The sequence below is a fragment of the Miniopterus schreibersii genome (assembly GCF_964146895.1).
Source record: "Miniopterus schreibersii genome assembly, chromosome: 8".
NCBI classification, from domain to species: Eukaryota; Metazoa; Chordata; class Mammalia; order Chiroptera; family Miniopteridae; genus Miniopterus; species Miniopterus schreibersii.
The window spans coordinates 68,172,869-68,190,873 of record NC_138109.1 but is presented as its reverse complement, the minus strand read 5'-3'; the positions used below and the strand labels follow the sequence as shown (position 1 = coordinate 68,190,873).

Below are 18,005 nucleotides of genomic sequence, written 5' to 3'. Positions count from 1 at the left end.
ACAGAATGACTGTTGGGAAGGCCTGGGGAGATGGGAGTAGAATAAAGGAACAGTTAAGAAGTAGTTCTGCAGAATGTGTACCTCTGTCTGAAAGCCTGTATGGGAAGGACGGTGGCTTTAGAAAAGGGGTAAAGTGGGAGGGGGTAGCAATCGCTGAAGCATGACAGCCTCCAAAGGCTCCTGGGACTTAAAAACAAAAAAGGGAGCCTTTGCAGACCTTTCCCTGCACAGGTCTTCCTCTCCACCATCCATTCTCCCCTGCTGTTTTGTAAATCTCCCAGTTGGAAATTTTTAACTTGGGAGAGCTTCTTCCTGTGCTTCAGTTGGCAGGATGCTCAAACACAGCTGCAAAGAATTTGCTTCTCCTTTTCACAGCGTCTCTCATTTAAAAGCATTAGTGGGACTGCAAAACAAAATTAAAACGAGGATTTTTCAGAAGTGGAAGCCAAGTTTAATTAAAGTCAAGGAAGTTGGGGGCCATAACTCTTTTGTCAAATCTCTTAAAGTCAAGGCATGTGCCAGTGGCAGGCAAGGTGGAAAGTGCCAGCAGCTGTTCCCAGTGAGGAAATTTAAGGCTTCTTGTCTGGTTTGTGCTTGGGGAATATCCTAGAGTTTATCAAAACATGTGCTGAGCCAACATCTCTTGGTGGCCTCGAGATGGTTGCCCCTTTGTTAGGTGGTTGCCTCCTTGTTGAAGGAAGAAAATACTTAATTAGCTTTCTGCCTCCTCCCAACCCAATCTGAGTGCCCCACACCCCATGCTCCACCCCCAATCCCTGACCAAGCCACTGGGCTGTAAAACTTCCCTAAAATGCAGATTCTGACTTGGTAACTGACTGCTAACTTTGGCATTTTAATCTTTTAGTATACTTGGGAGATACCTCTGAACATTTGGGTGATAAACTGCTTTCTTTGTATTGGATGTTCACAAAAGTCTGCTTTGGCTCTGTAGGAAAATGCTCTCTTGATCAGGCAGCATTTATGTATGTCTGGAGTACTTTCACTGATGAATAGACCAGCGCCCAGTTCGGGTCCAGAACTGAACTGTGGTCACTTCAGACCTGGATTGTTGATTTACCTCACAGATTGAAGAGAGGTAAATTTAATATTTGGTGACATGACCTTAAATTGAGTTTTGCCAGGAGATTGTTTAGCTTCATCCCAACCTTTTAATTTCTTTCCTGAGAAGTTATATAGAAATTGTGTGTGTGTGTGGTTTTGTTGTTTAACACAAGGGATATTATGAAGGGAACATATTCATTCCTTAGTACTTATGTAGGTCCTAGCATTTCTTTTCTTCCAACTGAGGAAATGATTTCCTCAGGATCTCGGGGATTCGTGTGTTTGAGCCTAATAATTTATTAGGTAGTCTGACATCTCCTCTCATTTCATAGGTATGGAAGCTGAGTGGTTTTGAGTCCTGTCAGGCTAATATATGTAGTAGAACTACAACTTAACAGTGACTGGACAGTGACTGTTGCAGAGGTGGTGGGCTCTGGTTTGGGTTTTTGCTCTGCTTTGAAAAGAGAGACTGCATGTAAGTTACCTTGCCTTTGCACAGTTGAGGTTTCCTTAGTTGTGAAGCTGTGTATGATTGGAACCTGGAGTTCCCCTCCAGAATACTATGATTTTTGTCTTGTTAGACTTCCTTTTTTTTTTTTTTTTTTTTTGTAGCCCAACTCTCCTTTTGCTTTATTCAGTTTTAATTCCACACATTATCTACTTTGTCTGTATGTCCAATTATATGTATATTTTTTATTCTAGTGGTGGGGAAGGACATGGGGAGGGAATCCAGGATTGAGACCAAATATGAGGGTTTTAGGCCAAAGGGTACAAATCACACAGGGATGTTGTTAAAGGGGAGCTTCTCATTCAGCAGCCTCAGTGGGGCCTGAGATTCTGTACTTCATGCAGGCTCTCGGGGGATCTTCCTGTATCATAGCAAGGGTTTAGGACTAACTTTATTCTTGTGGGTAGTTTGTGCAGTGATTCCCTGTTCTCATGCCTGAGCAGCTTCGTTACCTAAGATCTCCACTACCAAAAAATGTTTGAAAACTGTCCTTTTAGGGGATCCAGCTTTCTGAACCAGCAGAGACTGAAGACCATGCTAATCATTCTCCCACTTTTGAATGATGTTTAAAAACAGTGATGGGGAGCACTGTTCGTGACCTGTTAATCTGGCTGTGGCTAATGGGTTCCATTCCAGTGCTATAGCAGTTCCAATGACACATGACTGACTGACTGGTGGCTCTCAGTTTCATGTCTTGGAGACAAGCATCTGGGGCCGAAAAAACAACACAACAGTGATGGGGTTGTAAAGCCTAAGCAGTGCTTGAAGAAACCTCTTTTGGCCCAGTGTCTTGTATGCTCTCCTCTCTGAGGACCATTCACTTCTTATTCTGGAAGGAAGCCTGGTGGTGTTGCCTTACAGACTAGTTATAATGCACTGTCTGTATAGTGTTATACACTTCCCCAAACTCTGTCATGTCTCATTTGGTAAACACAGAGCAGTCTCAGGAATTTCTGTGTAGAGCCCTTGCTGTCTTGCTGGTTTCTATCCAGAACTCATCTTGAAATGATGAGTTTATGTTTATATGCCTTTTAAAAAAAGGAAAGATCTCTATTGGAGAACTTCGATTAAGTATATACCTATGTAAGTGTTTTACATACAGTATTTTACCTATTCAGGTCTTGCTACAACCCTGTGAAGTGGGGTGGGCATTTTCCCCAAATTGCAGTTGAGAACACAAGGCTGGGCAAAGGAGCCAGGGTTGGACTCTCCCCGCAGTTGAGATGTGAAATCCTGATCCTGTTTCACTTTGAAGGATTGTGCTGCCTTCCCCACCCTGGCAGGTAGCACTGCCTCCCAGTTCTGCAGCCAGACCCCTGGGTTTCAATTCTGATTCTTGTCATTTACTTAATCTCCTAATTTACTTAATCTCTCTGTGTCTCAGTTTCCTTATCTGTAAAATGGGGGGCCTGAGTGTAGTATCTATGTCAATCAATTTGGAATGTCTAGCACTTCCTGTGCATTTGATTTCTATTACGATTTTATTATTATTGCCACGCTGTCACTGATTTTATAAACCTAGCTCCCTCCTCTTTCCCTCCCCCCCTAGTAATTTAGAAAAAATTATTCTCCCTAGTGTTAAAAGCAGAATCTTAATGATTTTTCTCTTGGGTTAAAAGGTATGATACTAGGTTAAGAGATTACATTTGTGTTGTTATCAGCATACAAAATAAAACCTATTAAGTGGTTATTTATGAAGAAGGAAGATGGACTATTCAGAATCCATGCTTATTGGATTTTGTGGGTCTTTATTTTTTACTTCAATTTCCGGGATGGGGGGTGGGGAGATCCTGCCTAGAAACACTGCAGCTTCCCTCATATTAAGAGTAACTGCATGTCTTCCCCGCACTAATGTTCACTGTCATCTTGAAACTATTTTTAAAAATATTTTTCATTTGATGACACTAATGAATACACATAGTGGGTTCTCTGTAAACATATACTGAATTGAATAGCCAAATGCTTAAAGATTTATAAATTGAATGGATATGTGTTTATAATCTCCTTTTCTTCCTCAAATGTCCCCATTGTGCCTCCTCTGGGACAATACAATCTCTTAGAAAAGTGAAGAAGTGATCTTCAAATGATGATTGTGTTCTTTAAAAAATTGTTTCTAAGGACAGTGTTTTTTTTAAGCATGATATTTAGAAATAATGTAAATTAATAGGATCCTGGTTTTGCATCCATGAAGATCAGTCTCATTCTGTGGGGAGACTCACTGAAGAACATACTGGTTTCATTTCACCTGCCCCTCTGTCTCTCTCCAAGTTTTTCTGTGTCTTTTTCCTTTCCTATCTTTTAAAAATCAGGTTTTGGACATTAAGAAATATTTTTCTTTGCATTTTATGAGAATTTTGGGGATGTCCATAATGTGTTCTGTGTGCTTCTGTAGAGGTAAGAACCTGGTGGATTTTTACCTATTAACTAGAAAATTAAGTGATTCTTATTTTCACAGAAAAGCTCAAGGTTTCTATGTGTTATCTAGTATTTTATTTTGAAACATGTTCTGTTTGTAAAACAGGACAGGGCATGTGTGGGGAAAGGGCAGTTCAGCAAGCATTGTCGGGTTCTCAGATCCAGATTAATTTGCCTTCAGATAATTTAACACAACCATAGTAACTGATGTTCCCAGAGTGCCTTATTATATAGCAGCTCAGGAGATGAGAGGGAGATTTTAGAACTTGAGTTTTTATGTATGACGGGGTGATTTGGAAGACCAGAAGCAGTAATTTGGTTGGCTGACTTTTGATTGTGGATTTTTCTCTTAGTGTTGTTGCCTGGCTCCTTTAGTCTTTGCTGAGTCTAAGAAGGAGATTTTAGGTTTCAGATTCTCTTTTCCTGTTATTTTCTATGCTCTCACCGTTCACATCAGTGGGACCCTTAAAAAGCTATTGGGGGGAAAAAAGGGTATTGAGAATCTGATGGTCTAAAGCTCCACCTGCAGTTAGAAGCCAGATGGCCTTCTGGAATGTTCTTTCCATAGGAGGTTGGTACAGGCCTCTGGGCTGAAGGAGGTTTTGGTTAGGCCTTTAATTTTGCTGTTTCTGGAGAGGCCTCCGAACTTCAAGAGGCCTTCAGGCTTCCCATTCTGTGTGTTAGGATTAAAAATAGATTTTGCTGGGTTACCTGGGTTTCTGACACATCTTTGTGTGCCAGAAGAGAGGCAGGAGGTGTGCAGGCAGCAGGAAGAGCTGCCACATCTGCCTTGCGAAGTGTCTACGTTCAGGATCCGAGACTGGGAAGCACAAGACAAGGGAAAACGGAGAGACTGGCCTTTGGGGTCAGAGGCAAAACAAGAGCAATCTGAAAAACTGCCCTGCCCTAGAATAAGGTTATATAGACAGGCCTTTGGATCTTTTGACTTTTTTTTTTTTTTTTTTTTTAAAGGCCATGCGCTGTGCACAGCTGATTTGGAAAATTTCCTACATACACGGCTTCTTCATTAGATACTGATACTGGTTAATTCAAAATCGCTTGTAATTGGAAGCAGCTGCTGTTTCCCAGCTGACTAGGTGTTCTAGTCAGATGCTTTGAATTAACTGGACTTGGATTATTCATATTTTAATTAAAGTCCATTTTATCCCCCCAGTCTCCTGCATCTCCAGTGACCAGGATTTTACAGTAATACATTTGAAATTACATGAACATCCCAGTAGAAAGGCATAATGTAAGTTCAAGGACTTGGAGTTGATTATGGTCTTGTATTATTAAATAGTGAATTTAACTGCCTTGCAATTCCCTTTTCTCACTCTCTGAACCTTGCTTCTGTAGGGGAGGAAAATTCCATTCCATTTAGAAAAGTTGAGACTTTGTCCCCTTTCCTCCTCTTGGGACACAGGCGTATTAGCTTAATTGCTTGTGTCACTGCTACAGGGAAGGTGCTTCATGAAATGGGACACACAATTTTCTGGTACTTTCCGTCTAATGGGGTTTGCAAATTAAGCCGTGAATAGTGGGGCTTTGGGGCAGTGGGGATATTTTCTTAGAAGAAAAAAAAGTTAACAAGTGCTATGGTGAGGCTGTTTAGTGCTACTGTGTAGATACAGAATGTTCAACAAGCAGCTTGTAGTAAAAATACTGCCTTAATTTTCCAAAGAAAAGTTAGAGGGAAAATTGCCTTGCATTTCTTTCTCTATGATGCTAATGAGGAAGAGAGGCTATGCTGGAGGGAAGGAATTGAACGGATGTTTCCTTCTTTCCTTTCCCATTTAAGCTACCTAACTTGACAAAAGTTTGACTTGATAAATGTCTTACTTAATTTAATTTTGTGTTAGTCCCTCTCCTCCCCTTGAGTGTCCAATTTTGGCTGACTTTGCAGAAAAACCAGGGCAGTGCAGAGCCATCAGATTTTGCATGCCTGTTATAATGCTTAAGCATTCTACGTGGTCTGGGAAATTTAACAGGGTGTATGAGACATGATCTTTGTCCAAAAGGAATGTAAAGTGTCCCTGGAGGGACAAAGCATATATCTGTCAATGCATTTAGAGAATTATGTAAATCACTGTCAGTGTCCCAAATGATTTGACACTGTCACATACTGAGAGCTGGGACAGCTGAAGGAGAAGGAAGGAGATTCTAGGGTTGGTCAGCTGTCTGGAGGTAGAATTTTACCATTAGCAACCATCAGTTCTCTGTATCTGAGTCTGTTTTGTTTTCTTTGTTGGGGTTTTTTTTTTTTTTTTTGATTCCACATACAAATGAAATCATATGGTATTTATCTTTATCTGACTTATTGTACTTGGCACAGTACCCTGTAGATCCATCCATATTGTCAGAAATCAAGTGTATTACCTTTATCTCCCTTTTTGCTAATGTATAAAAGCCTTTACAAACACCACTTTATTAAAATTTTGCTGTCACTCCCCTTGGAGTGCACAGCACAGTGGTACTTAAATTATATCATTATTAATTTGCATTTGTGTTGATTATTGGTTAGTGTTGATGAGGTACTACCCTCTAATCTCCCTACTGTGGTCATAGTTAATCTTTCTTAAAAAAAAAAAAAAAAATTACTTTTCTGCTCAAATCTTTCATAGCCCTGTATTACTTATGGGATAAAAGCTAAACTCTTAAGCATTGCCTAAAACTCTTTATTAGATCACTCTTATCCCAGTCTCCCCTTCTGCATCATACATAGCTGTTTATTTTCTCTTTCCTGTCAAGGTCATGGTCCTTTAAGGCTGTGGCTATATTACCCCTTTACTTATTCCATTCCAGTGCTCTGTGAACTGCTGGGCCCCTTACCACAAAGGTTCAGCTTCAGTGAACGCTCTGTTCTCTCACTGTGCGTTGCTGATATTACCAGCCAGCATCTACTGTGTGCTGGGCACTGGGCCTTGTTCTGGGACAACAGCATAGGTAAGGGCACATCACCTATACACCTAGGTTAACATGATGTCATGTTGTGTGTGTGCAGTGTCTACTTTCTTCCCCTCATCGATGACTTTGGAAAATTTGTAATGGTGCTCTTGGTTATCCATTGAAAAAGAATAAAAATAAACATACTGCTGCTCCTGTTGTAGCACTTGAGTAGTAATAAAAAAAAATAACCTCAACGGGTTTGGTTTTTTCCTGCCAAAGTAAATGTTGGCTCTCTTTCAGCTGTAGTAATGTAGATTCTCTCAATTTGTTCGAGTCAAACTAAAGCAGGGCCAAGTTGAGAAATTAGTTTCTCAGTTTTTTTCTTCCAATTTAGGAAAAAAATTAGATTTTGGATACTCTTGTTCCTATAATTTTCTTCCTGATTCTCTCTCCCTGAATTAAAAAATAAGATTGTGAATTGGCTGTCAGTGGAAGAGACAAAGATTCGATTGTACAGTGTTTATTGGAAGTTGTGATAATCTTCAAGGAGGGTGTTTGAACCTATATTGAGGGTAGTTAATTCAGCACAGTTTCTTCTGAACCATAAAATGCTAAGTACAGGGCTATAACCCTTTGGTTTTAACATGGGAATTTTGCTTTTCTGCATCGCCTGTGTGTTGCCTGAAAAATCCAAGCGATACCAAGTCATGCCACCAAGTAAGTGATAACTCTGTTATTATGTACTACTTGGGCATTTGGAAGACAGATTTGGGGATATATTAGAGAGTTTTAAGGGTGTCAGTGTTTGTTTGATTTTTGTCAGCGTGAGAGAGCTGAATGTACTATGCATTTGGAAGGTAGCTTCCCGCCAGTCTGCACAAAGGACTTGGAGGGCACATGGGCTTACAAAATGTCAGGTGACCTGCAGAGCCATTTGGGTTTGCCCCAGATTGTCAGTCACTTTTCACTGCATTTTGATTTACATGGTACCAGTAAGAAATAACTGTCCAAAAGCAAAATAATGTGAATACATATGGTATATGAAATTCAAATTCAAGATCAAATTCTGATATTTTCAAAGCAAAAGATGAAGTCCCACTTTGTCCCCTGTGCACTCCCACTCAGTCCACTTTCTGTGTATTTATATTCATTTATGGAGATAAATATATAGATATGTTTTTCTTTTTTGGCTTGTTTATATAAATGGAATGGTGGGGTCATGTGTGATTTAGCCTTTTCTCACTTAACTATTCCTGAAGAGCTTCCCATGCTATTCTTTTTCATTCTGAGTGGTATCTGGCAGCACCAGTGTCCTGTAATGTATTTAGGATTTTCTTTCTAGAAGAGTGCCTGGCATTGTGGAGGCAGTCAGTAGGCATTTAAGTTGTTTCCACTGTTTTGTTTACTTAAAAACAGATTTCTTACCATACATCTTTCACACATGTGGACATATTGGCATAGGATTGAGTTGGAAGTACTGAGTCCAAGGGTATGTGCTCAGTTTTTTTGTTTTTTTTTTTAATGTTTTTATTGATTTTAGAGAGAGGAAGGGAGAAGGATAGATAAAAACATCGATCTGCTGCCTGCTGCACGCCCCCTGCTGGGGATCAAGCCCACAACCGGGCACATGCCCTACTTGGGAGTCGAACCAGTAACCTCTTGGTTCATGGTTCAAAGCTCAGCCACTGAGCCACGTGGGCGGGGCTATGTGCTCAGTTTTTATATAGGAAGGGATTTTTTTCCTTCCAAAAAGGTTTAATCAGTTTACATCCCCAACAATGTATGAAAGTCTTTATTTCTCTTCCTTATTGCCAACACTTGGTATTATAAAGCTTCTTTAGTTTTTTTGTGTGTTTTGTTTTGGTTTATCTTCACCTGAGGACATTTTTTCCATTGATTTTTAGAGTGGAAGGGAGGGAGGAGGGAGGTTGTGAGGGAGGGGAGGAGAGAGAGTGAGAAAGAGAGAAAGAGAGAGAAACACATTGATGTGAGAGACACCAGGGCTGGGAATTGAACCTGAGACCCTTCAGTGCCCAGGCCGACTCTAACCGCTGAGCAACACAGGCCAGAACAAAGCTCCCTTAGTGTTTGCTAGTGAATAAAATGTGACTTGTTGAATTTGCATTTCTCTGTATTGAGCATTTTTCATTGGTCTATTGACCATCCATGTTATTTTTGTTCATAACCTTTGCCCATTTTTATATTGATTTGTTCGTCTTTTTCTTACTACTCTGTCAGAGCTCTATGTTCTGGACATTAGTTCAACAAATTACAAATATTTTCTCTTAGTCTGTCCTTTATCCTTTAATTGTGTTTATAATGTCTTATATAGAAATTCAACATTTTTTTGTAGTTTAGTTTGGTTTTCCTTTGTGGGTTTTGTGTCTTGATGAGGAATGCTTTCCTGACATCAAGAATATGAAAATATTCTCTAAGAAATTCTCCCTATTTCCTATCTAATTAAATTCTGCCCTCCAGTTTCTTAATCCTCTCTGCATTCTTCACATTAGGCATGAAATCTCAGCTCTCTGGAATCTTCCAGTAATGACTTCTGACAACACATTTTATGGATACCTTAGGGTTTATCTCGACCTACCTACCAAAATAGGAGATAAAGGGGGCAATATTTATTGCACTATTGTTACATACATCAAAGGTAGAAAATGGATAAAACTAACAGATAAAATGAGGGTAAAATAGCTTTCATTGTGGTCAGATTTGCATTGGTAAGAGTCACTTTGAGGACTGGCTCTGAGCCCTTTGCCTAGATTGCATTCAGTGTAGCTTGCCTTTTATCTCTTGTACATATTTGTCATCCATCAGATTTCTTTTAAAAGATAGAACTGCTTTAAAAGCATTTTATTTTACACTTTTCCCCCCACTTAACTCAGATCCTTCCTGAGTTTTGTTGATACTTGTCACTTATTGTTATGTTTTTAAGTATATTTTCATCATGTAATTAATTATAATATAGGAAACCAGTTAACTAGGCTATATTACTTTGTAAGGGTAAATAAAAAGTCCCTGATTATGGGATTGGGTCTCTGTGATAAGTCAGGTGTCATTGCTTTTATGTTTGAACTTTCAAGTTGCTTTTGATTCCTCAGAGACCTTTATTTTCTAGTTCTCTAACATATTCCCTGTTAAGTGAGGTTATAAGGTAATTGAATTTTCTAGAAAAGAAGGCAGTGTCCTGTGTCTATAACCTTTTGCCTCCCTAAAATTCATATTGCAGTAATACAATTTGGAAAGTCTTTGGATTCTCTTATAAAGGAATTTTTGCTGGTGTAAAACATGCATTGTGTATCAAACTTGTGTATTAAAACCCACTTAATGAAAGAACAGATTTATGCTGGTTTACTCAGCAACCTGCAACTTCAGAAGTATGACGATTATTCTTTATATATTGGTTATACTAAGTTTGGAGTTTTTCTTTTTAGTACGGTGTTTATATTCAAATGACCCTTTTCTAAAAGGGCTGCCTCTCAATCTCAAGCACAGCCCACCAGAACCTCAGCCGACCCTGGGAGTTCATTTCCCTGCACCTACCTCATCTTTGATGCTTGCCCCTTTGTCCTTCACCCATTTTCCAGATAGCAGTGAAAGGAATCTGTTGCCACTTTAAAACCCTCCGGGGGGCCTCCCATTGTTCTTAGCGTGAGCTTGGCATTCTGGCCAGATTCTGTTAACTCTGCCTCTTGTCTCTCCCTGTCCCCCCTACCCCCCAGATCCAAAGAAAGCCTTGAGCTGTTCTGGTTTTTGTTCTTGTCTCTGCTTCCACCTCATATCCTGTTCTTTATCTCGTAGGTACTTTAATGTTTGTAATCTGGTGAAATCTGTTGATCCCTTTCTTAAAATGTTTCCAAATGCTTAAAGTAAAATACCCAGGATTTTAAAGGGAACCTATTATATTGAAATATAGCCATCAGAATGTTACAAAGCAAATTAGTGATGTGGTAATATGTGCTTCTGAATCCTCTATTAAATAACAAGCTGCAACGGTGGGTCTCATTATTGTAATTTCAAAGCGATGATAGCAAACAGTATTTCATGCTATCTGCAACCACTGTAATACGATATGAGTATTTACAATTTTTTTTTATACAAAACTCACAGACACTTCTATTTCTGGTTTATCGCCTACATTCGTAGTGTAAGGAAGTGCTAAATTTCTGTAAGAGATTAATGAAAATGAACATGTAGCTGTTTTTTTCTTATCCAGGTCCACAGACTTAACATCCATGAATCTTCTGAACCTCCTGGACTCCCTCCTGCAGTTGTTTCCTTTGCCTGGGGCCCTCTACATTTCACTGTTCTCGGGCAGAGCCTTCCTTGGCCATTTCCTCAAGGTGGCCTTTCTGGTTAGGAGCCCATGTTGTATGTACCATTGCAGCACCATGAAATGATTTATACGATCCTTCTTTCCCATGTGGGAGCTCAGTGGCTATGTGAGCTTTGGGGGTACAGTGACTGCCTGCTCATCCCCCATGTCTAGTGTAGCATCATAGGCCCCTGTTAAATACTTGTATTTTTTATGACATAGATAGCACTTTAAGAAGAGGGAACACACCTTGGGAGAAAAGCTTAGGGGTGTAAAATTCCCAGGCAGTGGCATCCAGGGCCATGTATGAGGCACATGGTGGATATGGTGAGAGGTGAAGTAGAACATGACCTGGAAAGAGTACAAATGTGTTCCTTGTCTGAATCCCTTCCAGTGGAATGTAAGATCTGCACATCTATATATGTAAATTTCACATAAACATACTTTATATATGTATTCATGTTTGTTACATGAACACAGGATGTTAGTCCCACTGCCTTGCAGTGCCTGGCACATAGTATTGCTCAGTGCCTATTAAATATATGAATGTGTAACTTATTTGGGCCCTAGCTTGCTCATTTGCAAAAATGGGAGGGTTTCCTTCTTCTTAGCTTCTACTTAAGGTTTTTCTCTCCTCTACAGCTAGAGAATTGACTGTAAGGCATTAAGAAAGCCCTCTGGGATTACAAAGGTGAATCAGATTTGGATTTTGCCTTCTGCAGGGGGGGGAGAAGTTAAGAATGGAAACTAAAGCAGCTAGTGTAGACAGGAGAAGGCTCTTAGGGCCTTTTGCATTCTAATTGCCCTGGCACCCAAGCCAGGGATCTCATGAGGTTAGCTCTTTTTATTATGGAGCAGTGGAGCCTGTGCTAGTTGAAGGTGGGGCTCAGTCTGAGGGACTGGGCCATGGAAGGCCAGAGGCCAGAGAGACAGCCATCACCACCTGGGACAGTTCTGTTGGGGGAACATTTGGTTGTAAAGACAAATAATGATCCTGACTGGGGTCTGTGGTCTGTGAAACCCAGTTAACACTTCTTTGATGAAGTGGCACTTGAGCTGGGCCTTTAAGAAGTGATTGTGATTTCTTCCAGCAGGAAGGTAAAGGAGGGGTTAAGGTGAACAAGAAGCATAAGAAGGACCATCAGTGCATGGCCTATTTATATTTAGAGCAGTGAATCTGGTGTCCTTCCTTTGAGGGAACAGTCTAAAAAGAAAGTCTTATTTTGTTATAAAGCCGATTATTTTACTCTTACATATTTTAAAAACATGACTTAATTGGGATAAGTACCTCATTAGTTGTGGTAAAAACAGATACACTTAAAAGCCGCCTATCTTAGTGGAAAGAGAGGGGGGGAGAAGAGACTTAATTTTTAAATCTTATACCGTGGTACCTCGGTTTTTGAATGTACTCTGTTCTGGAGACCGTTTGAGTTCTGAAACGTTTGAAAACCGAGGGATCAACAGCCAACAGCTGGTCCTGAGGATCTTGCCCTCAGCGGAAGCCGTGTGGCGTGTTCGACTTCCGAGGTGTGTTCGAAAACCGAAGCATTTACGTCCAGGTTTACGGTGTTCGTAAACAAAAATGTTCAACAGAGACGTCCAAAACTGAGGTGCCACTGTATCAAAATAAAAATTACTAGTTTTGCTAATAGCTACATTAGCAAATGTCTATGATGTATAATTTACATAGGTCAAATACACCCATTTCAAGTATACAGTTTTTGAGTTGACAATTATGTACCGCCACAATATATTCTAATCACCACTTAATTAAAATATATTGTGATCACTCTGAAAGTGTTCCCTTATGCCCTTTTAATAGTTGCTCCTTTCTCCTCCCAGCCATTTTTTTGGTTCCTGTAACTAAAGAGATAAATATTACCTGTTCTTTACAGCATGATCTTTTTAGATTCATTTGTGGTGGTACATTTATCAGCAGCTCATTCCTTTTTATTGCTGAATCATATTCCCATTGTATGGATATCCTGCAGTTTATCCACTTGCTGGTTGATGGACTTTGGGTTATTTCCAGTTTTTCACTGTTAGTTGCTATGAACATTTGAGTTCAAGGCTATTTGGAACCATTAGTTTTCATTTCTTAGGGGTAAATCCTTAGGTGTGTAATTGGGTTGTAAAGTAAGTGTATGTTTAACTTTATAAGAAGCTGCCGCACAAGTCTCCAACTCTGCACCATCTTGCAACTCTGAGCATTCCATTTGTTCCCAGTTCTTGTCAACTTTAGTGTTGTTAATTGCATTGTTTTCTTTAAATGGTTTAGTAGTGCCCTGGTCGCGTCCATCAGTTGATTGGAGTGTGGTCCCAAACACTGAATGGTTGCGGGTTCGATTCCACGTCAGGGCACATAACTAGGTTGTGGGTTTGATCCCCAGTCAGGGCATGTGCAGGAGGCAACCGATTAATGTTTCTCTCACATTGATGCTGCGCCGCCGCCGCCCCCCCCCCCCCCCCCCGGCCATCAAAAAAGAAAAAAAAAATCAAACATATCCTAGGGGGAGTAAAAAAAAAAAAAAAAAGCATGGTTTAGTAGTTCAGTATCTGGCCAGAATCAGCCTCATGTTAATGAAAAGTTGGTTTTCTTCATCTTATTGAAGTTTTGACTCTACTATCAAAAAGCCCCCCTCACTTTCACACTTAGTATATAACTGTACTTTTTGTATTGAGTGAAACAAAGGAACTGTTACAGGCACAGTCTGCCATTTTCACCTGCAGTTAGTTCTAAGTGACTTAAATGGTTTGGTTTTTCAGCCTGTATTAGATTTGCAATAGCACTAAAGTCCAGAAGGGGAATTTCTCCTTTGTCTAAAGGAGGAGGAAGCATTGACCCTCAAATGAAGGATGTATTAGAAAGCTGGTGACACCCTAAATCCTGGTGATCTGGAGCAGTTATCCCCGGCTCCACTACCCCACACAACTGTTGTAAGCATCTTGCTGTATTTTTTTTTTTTTTTTAACAGCTGTTCTTTCCCTCCATACAAATATTTTTGTAATCCTGCATATACAGATTTGTTCCTCTGTTTTTCCCCCCACTAGATATTATCATAAGTATTTCCTTATGTTACATATTTTCAATAACATTTTTTTACCCCATCTCATTGCCACCTCTTCCTTTTCTGAAACCACCCCTTCACTTTTGGTTTTCATTATGAGTGAATCATTATTAGGTCTTCCCTGGTTTCCAAGTCCTGTTGAGTGAGGCTTTAAAAAAATTTGTTCTTTCTTTTTTCCACAATAACCATTTTAATGAGTACGCACCTATCTTATGAATTTACAATTGCTATTTTTTTCCATTCCACTATATTTAAAGGTTTTACATTGGTTTGACTTTTGATTACTCTAAATAAGTATGATCACCTTTATGTATTTTGTATTAAACTTCTTATTGTTTCCATTAGTATAGATTTCTCACTACAGAATCCCTGTGTCAATAGAAATGGACATCTTTAAAGCCTCTTGTTGTATTTTGCCAAATGATTCACTGGAAGTGTAACTGCTGCTCCCAGCAAGGTAGAGAGTGTTTGTTTCACTATAGTACCCCAGAGCCCCCTGGAATATTTAAATAGTAAAGTTATGGAATTCAGAGTCACTTGGAAGTTTAGGTTGTAATATTTTCTTATTTCAAGGTAGGACATCATTTTAGAAAGATTTTTAGGTTTAGTGGCAAATATAAGAAGTTTTCTGGTGAATCTACTCAGGACTGTCATTTGCCTTTAAGCTTTTGAAAACAGTTTGCATTTTGAAAGCTGTGTATCCCAAAAATAATCTAAGAAGCTGACCAGTTAAAAGAAGGTTACCTCTAGTCTTATTAATTTCTTATTTCCACCTAGAAAGGCACAGGATTTTGAAAAAGTTAGGGCCCTCATGGAAAGGAGATGCCTTTCCAGGGCCTGATGCCTATTGATAACCTTTGAACCTGTCCTTAGTTCAGGGCTGGGGGAACCTTTTTTCTGCCTAAGGCCATTTGGATATTTATAACATCATTCGCAGGCGATGTAGAATTATCAAAAATTAGTTTGCTATATTGGTCAAACATTTAATTGAATTTATTGAATTTTGAGTCCCTCCTGTGACTGCCTTGGCACGACGTTCCCCACCCCTGCCCTAGTTAGTTCACTAGCGGGGGGGGGGGGGGGGATGTCTCTGGAGTAGAGTGTGCTAAAGTGCGATTAACTTGTTATTGGTGATTTGCATTTGGATTTAGGTCTGTGTGCGCCCCCACCCCCCCACCCCCCTCTCGATCTGATCTATAAAAATGGCAACCTTAAGGCATCATGAATTCATGCTGTTAAGGGAATCTGTCCACCTTTCGAGGATAACCCCGTTTCCTTTTTCTTACCTAGATTGTGATACCTGTTAAACTTTCTACTAAAAAATTATTTTAGAATTCATTTTTAAACAACTCTAGTTCTTTGAAGGGACAAATATTTTGTAAACAAAGGAATTAGTGGGCATTACTTATGAATGGACCTTGTAAATGTTTGTGATAAGGCCTTGTTCAACATTCTTTTATTTGTTTAGTAAACATTGTTTCCTAGTATTTTCCAGTAGGATTATCCCCTTATCTTAGGGAGCTCACTGTCTGGCTCAGGAGACTGGTAAACAAACTTATGATTATAATATGTCAGTAAACTGAGGGACATGCACAGGCCAAGATGGATGCTACCAGGAAGGAGGTGCCTAATACATTTAGGAGTGAGGTAGGTGAGTCAGGGAGGGCTTCCTGGAGGAAGGCAGTTTCTTATAGAAGATGAGTAGAAGTTAGGCAAAAGGCTGGGACTTGACTGGTTAGAGAATCAGGGTCAAAAAGAACATCGCATCCCTGGCCTGGTGGCTCAGCTGGTTGGAGCGTTGTCCCTTACACTGAAAGGTTGTGGGTTAGATTGCCAGTCAGGGCACATACCTAGGTTGTGGGTTCCATCCCCAGTGGGGGCGTGCATGGAAGGCAACTGATTGGTATTTTTCTTTCACATCACTGTTTCTTTCTCCCTCTCTCCCCCCCTCCTCCGCTCTCTCAAGTCAATAAACATGTCCTTAGGTGAGGATTAAAATATATATATATATGTAGGCCCAGGGGAGAGGAGGAGCGAAAGCACAGGACTTGGAGCAGTGCGTGCGCCTGTCTTTGACAGTGTGTACAGTTGCTGGAGTAGAGATGTCAGTGCAGGGCATGGAAAGAGGTGAGGTTGGAGAAGTAGAACAACTTCCTGTCAGTAATCAAGAGTCAGTGAATCATAAAACAAAGATTTTTAAGCCTGGGTAGTGGTGGCTTCATGTCATTGTTAGGGCCTCAACCTGATTTTTCCTAAGAGAATTGATTCAGGAGAAGGAGTGTCATTTGGGAGACATCTGGAAGCTTGGGACAGAGGGAGGATACTGGAGCAGAAGTTGTTTTAGAGGAGAGAATGTAATGATCTCAGAGAACCTTTTCTTTATGGTGGATCAACAATGTAATTGCTTGGAAGAAGAAATCTAAAATCGCTTAAACGGTTTAGTTAACTGGAAAACACCGTAACAGATAACTAGAACCTATTGCCCAACGTGGTCTTTTGTAAATTTTTCAGGTATAGCACCATCTCTTTGTATAGTTCAGACTATTGGTATGACCAAATGCATCATTTCTAATCTTAATAAAGTTAATTTTATATAAATAGTAAGACTTTTAGAAATGCAAAGAATTAGCACTCTCGGGCCATTTTAATTGGAAAAAATACCAAAACAAAACAAAACCTTGTTAGTTATTTTACTCTGGCCCTTAAGTGAAGATTGTGTGATGTAACTAAACTGACTGACTGACTGTAGACTACCAGAGACAGGCATGTAATTTGATATTCTTCTCAGCTTGTGTAGTTGAACACTAACTAGTTTGTATACCTGCTTTGTGGTGTAATGAAAAGAAAATTGGTGGTGTGAGGAGATTGCCCTATGATGACAAATAGTTTAATAGTTTCTTCACTGAACAGCTCTGGCTGCTTAGGGTTTTATATTTAATAAACATTTTATGTCTCACATAAACATACAAAAGAGGGGTCCACTTCTGCCATGCCTGTGGATCATTGTCAGTGGGAATGTAAATTGGTGTAGCCACTATGGAAAACAGTATGGTGGTTTCTCATAATATTAAAAAATAGAACTACCACCTGATCCAGTTATTCCACTTTTGGGTATTTATTCAAAGAAAATGAAGGTACTAATTCTAAAAGATATCTGTACCCTCATGTTTATTGAAGCATTATTTACCATAGCCAAGAAGTGAAAACAACCTAAGGGTCCAGTGATGGATGACAGATAAAAAAAGATGTGGTGTACATACAATGGAATGGTATTCAGCCTTAAGAACGAAATCTTGCCATTTGTGACAACATGGATGGTACTTGATTGAGGGCATTATGCTGAGGGAAATAAGTTGGACGGAGAAAGATATACTGTATGAACTCTCATATGTGGAATATTTTGTATACAAAAAACAAATCAAGGTCATAGATACAGAGAATAAATTGATGGTTGCAAGAGGTGGGTGGTGGGGGTGGGAGAAGTGGATGAATGTTTTTTTGTTTTTTTAGTTAAAAAATTGACACAAAAACAAGAGTTAGAGACCTGACATGTGGACAAACTTTTCAACAATTAGCACAAACAAATAAAGGAAATACAAGGATGAATGCATGAATCTCTTCATGCTGGTCTCCAAACAAACAAAAGCCCAAAAGCAAAAGAAGGATCACTTCTTTTAGGTCTGTGGTTTTTGCTTTTGTGAGGCTAGAACTTCACGTAGAAAGGTGTTTTTCCCCCAGTCTCCTA

The 18,005-nt window shown here is 39.7% G+C and overlaps 1 protein-coding gene across 1 annotated transcript in view; it reads left to right on the top strand.

The window, feature by feature from the left end:
* Positions 1-18,005, top strand: part of JARID2 (jumonji and AT-rich interaction domain containing 2) — a 243,027-nt gene that overhangs the window by 21,710 nt on the left and 203,312 nt on the right. The window lies entirely within an intron of this gene.